Source organism: Orycteropus afer, unplaced genomic scaffold (assembly GCF_000298275.1).
Source record: "Orycteropus afer afer isolate SDZICR_OR568_19922 unplaced genomic scaffold, OryAfe1.0 scaffold00879, whole genome shotgun sequence".
Taxonomy (NCBI): domain Eukaryota; kingdom Metazoa; phylum Chordata; class Mammalia; order Tubulidentata; family Orycteropodidae; genus Orycteropus; species Orycteropus afer.
The window spans coordinates 557926-562610 of record NW_006922466.1 but is presented as its reverse complement, the minus strand read 5'-3'; positions in this window follow the sequence as shown (position 1 = coordinate 562610).

The window sequence follows — 4685 nt, the reverse complement described above, 5'->3', positions numbered from 1 at the left end:
AAAAAAAAAAAAGATGTAGAAAAACACAGGGTCTTATGTTTTGGACCTCAATGTCATCCAGTTATTAACAAAAATTTTATTTATACCTGTCCTGCAAATTTTGTTTTGTCTTGTGTGCAATCTTTTGAGGAAAATATTGTTATTACTGTGCAGTTTGCTGTTTTAGTTTTGTTCTATATCTTAGTTATCTTCCTAGAAAAAAAAATTTAGTTTTCTATAAGATGCTTTAAATGAGCAAAACTAAACTTACTGCAATTGAGTCAACTCCAGCTCATAATGACCTCCATTGGGTTTCCAAGGCTGTAAATCTTTATAGAAGCAACTGCCCCATCTTTCTTCCAAGGAGAGGCTGGTGGGTTCAAACCACTGACCTTTTGGTAAGCAGTCAAATAGACACTACCAAAACTCCTGTTCATAGTGATATCATTTTCAATAATATGGAAAAATAATTAAATGATTCACATGCTAGTAGCTGTTCATTCATATTTTCAAGGACATTTTTTTGTTGTTTGTTTTGATTTAATTTGGATTTACTTTTACTCATAAATTTCTTCCTAAGATCAAAAGGATAGTGCTCAAAAATCTGAACAAAGCCTTTAGAACATGAAAGAGATTCAAAGTCAGGCTAATTTCTGATTCCTTAACTGTTATGCTGAAGTCTTAACTGTTAAGACTCTCCTTACTCTTCAAAACATGCTGTCTTGCATTTAAACAGTAATTTTTAATTAAAATCTTAGTGCTGATTGCATAGTATTTCTAGGTTATTGACAAATGTCTTAGGAAGGCATTTGACTGACCACCAGCCACTCCCCAGAAGGAAGATTAGGCAGTCTACCTCTGTAAAGATACTGCCTTGGAAACCCAAGGAGGGGTCACTGTGAGTCGGATCCGACTCCATGGCAGTGAGTTTTTTTTTTTTTTTTTTTTTTTTAATTAGTCTAAAATGCATACTTCAATGCCTGGAATATTTTTAAATATACACATGCCCAGATGTTATACACTCATAAACAACATTGACATTTTATATTTTGAATGTGATACATAATTCAACTCAATATTTATTTTTCTTTTTAATGGATAGCAATTACAGCCACACCATTGTTGTTATTTCTTGGTTAAAAAGGTAGTATTGAAATATCAGCCTTTTTGAAAAAAAGTGTAATTTGTGTGTGTGTATGTGTGTTTTTCTGAGTCAATATTTATGTAACTTGATTTAGAGACACACTCATCATCTAATTCTCTGCCATTGGCTCGGTTCCAACTCCTAGCAACCCCTCTTTGGGTTTCCCAGGCAGTATCTCTATGGAAGTAGATTGTCCAGTCCTTCTGAGGAGTGGCTAGTGGGTTTGAACCTCCAGTCTTCTGGTTAGCAGTCAAATGCCTTAGGCACTAGCCACCCAAGATCCCAATTTAGAGGTCATCATATCTTAATGTCAATGGACTATTGTGGTAGTTAATATTATATGTCAGCTCTGCTGTGCTTGGTATTGAGTAGCTGGGCTGTTGGATATAGTTATTCCCTATGATGAGACTGGTAATCAACTCCATGGTGGAATCTACTGTTAGCAGCTGGGTAGCTGTCTTAGGGATATGATCTGCTTCCAGTATAGAAGAAGACACTTTGAGAAAAGTCTTGAGCTTTTTGGCATCCTTAGACACTGCATGTAGCCAAGTCTTCATACAGCAGGTCTTCATATTGCCTGCTGATCTTGGGACTGTTTCTTGACTTAAACTAATGGCTGCCATGCTGCATGATAATATTGGGACTTTGCCATTTTACTTTTTGACACTGGGTTTGTCAGCTAATGCAGCCAGAGCTGCCTAAGTTAAGAAACACCTTCAGTTCCAGTAGGAGCAACAGGCAGGGCTGAAGCCCAAAGTTGAGGGGCTTTCACCAAACCCATGGAGCTGGGATCTTACACTTGGACTTCCAGCCGGCTAAACTTTAAGAGAATAAACTCCTGTCTGTTAAAGCCATTCACTTGTGGCTTTTTCTTTCAGAGCAACATGAGAAAAGCAATACAGCTATGTTTACTGATAGCCTTGAACTTTGGCAGATTAAAACCAAACTCACTGCTTTCAAGTTGGTCTTAACCCATAGCAACCCCTCCTTGTGTTTCTGAGGCAATATATCTATGGAAGTAGGTTGTCCAGGCTTCCTTTCAAGGAGTGGCTTGTGGGTATGAACTGCCAGCCTTCTGGTTAGCAGGCAAATGCCTTAGGCACTACACCACCAGAGAGTTACTATCATACTCAGTAATCCACATGAAGTCAGTCGAGAACCCACCAAAATTGCAAGTAACTCTATGGCAGGCATCTGAAGATTTTAAGAGAGCAGTGTAGCAGTCTAGATGCATAATTGTTCAATTAAACTTTAAAATTTTGTAAGTTCAGGACTTAGTCCCTATTTTCATCCCCTCATGGCTCTATGTGTGTTTGTTAAACTCAGAACAAAGTACTGATTTTTATCTTGTGTGTATATTTGTGAGTGTGCATTCAGTCTATTATAGAAAGTGTCCTTTCATTCTTCCAGTTAAAACTAAAATAAGTCTGTACCATTCCATTGCTGCTATTAAAAAAAAAAAAAATTACAGAAATTTTGGCTTGAAATGTTACACATTAATTTTCTCATAGTTCTGGAGATAAAAAGAAAATAAGCTTCACTGGACTAAAATTGAGTTGTTGGCAAGATTATATTTCTTGGCCATGGGCTTGCATCACTGTGTTCTCTTCTTCCCTAATCACATCTCCTTCTGAGTCTGACTGTCTTCTCTTTTGCTATAATCCAGGATAGTCTCCATGTTTCAATAGCTTTAGCTTAATTATATCTGAAAAGTCCCTTTTGCCATATCAATTAACATATTTACACATCATAGAGGTGAAGATGTGGACATCTTTGGGAAGGATTATTATTCTGCCTATCACATTCTATTCTCTGGTTCCTGGAGATGCATGTCCGTTCCACATAGAAAATAACATTTGCCCAACTTCAGTATCCTTATGATAGGCTGAATAATGAATATGCAATGGTGTTAGGTGTTAATCCTGGGACATGCAAATGCTACCTTATAAGGAAAATGTGATAAAATTAAGGATCTAGAAAAAGGGAGATTACTATAGATTATTTATATGGCCCTAAATCCAATCACATGTTTCTTTATAAGGGATAAGCTGAAGGAAATTACTTACATACAGAACAGGAGAAGGGTATTTAAAAATGAAAGCATACACTGAACTGATGCAACCACAAATAAAGGAGAGCTTATAGCCACCAGAAGCTAGAAAAGACAAGAAATTAATCCTCCTTTAGCATCTCTGATTCTGACCTCTTGCTTTTGTACTTCTGGCCTCCAGAACATTGAGAGAATAAATTTCTGCTGTTTTAGGCTACCAAGGTTGTGATTATTTGTTATAGCATCCATGAGTAATGGATACAGTAATCAAATGTCTCAACCCATTACATCAACTCAAGCCCAAACTTTCATCTAAGTCTCATCAGCTCAAAAGTCTCATATTCCATCACCTGAAAGCAAAAATTAAAAAAAAAAAAAGGAAAGAAAACGCATGTTTCCAAGGATGTTATCTTAACAGAGCAAATTGTCCCATCTTTCTCCCATGAAGCAGTTCGTGTGTTGAAACTGCCAACATTTTGGTTACCAGCCAAGTGCCATTAAGGCTCCCTTTGATCACCTAAACCATTTAAATTAATTGTGAGTGATGCTTTGTTGAATACTATCCTGGGCCAAAATTCCTCTATGTGTGGTGAAACCGGAAAATAAGTTATCTGCACCCAAAATGCAATAGTGGTATAAACCAAAAAACAAAAAAAACTTCACTGCCTTTGAGTTGGATCTGACTCTGACTCATAGCAACCCCTCCTTGGGTTTCTCAGGTGGTACTTCTATGGATGACCCATAGCGACCCTTCCTTGGGTCGCCGAGGTGGTATCACTACGGAAGTAGATTGTCCAACCTTCCTTCCAAGTCATAGCTGGTGGGTTTGAACCACCAGCCTTCTGGTTGGCAGTCAAGTGACTTAGGGTTATAGACATATATACATGTATATGCAAATATGTACATATAAAAATGGCATTTTGAAAACTAAGTAGAAAGTAAAAATTGAGCATAACATTTGAAATGTTTTAAAGTAGTTACTTGTTTCGCTATTAAATATCTTCTTGAATTCCAATTAGCTTTTTCAGAGATGCCTAACACTGTTGACAGGTGTTAGGAGTTACTCCCACTTACTGTTTATGCAGTTTATTTGTTTATCTCCAAGTCAATCAATTTTATCTACATTTTATTTCAGTGCCTTTAGATTTTTTTGAAATATTTAAAAATTATATTTTATGTGATTTTTGTCAACAGTTTGAAAAAATCAGAAAAAGCAAAAATATTACATGTATTTAAATAATCATAAAAAAATATCATAACTGTTCTACTAATCTCATTTGTTATCAAACAGTTGGCCATGATGTTTATGTGGTGATTCTTTGTAAGGCAATTAATAATGCAACATATTGACAGCATCTAGGACATATTTGCCTTTGATCTCTGATTAATCTAAAAAGGAACTTGTGAATTTGAAATATTAGTATCATTTTAGCAAAAAATAGAGAGGTTTAGAAATATTTCCAGTGAGGAAATATGAAAAAAAAAAATAGGATTATTCTTTCTTTTTTTTTT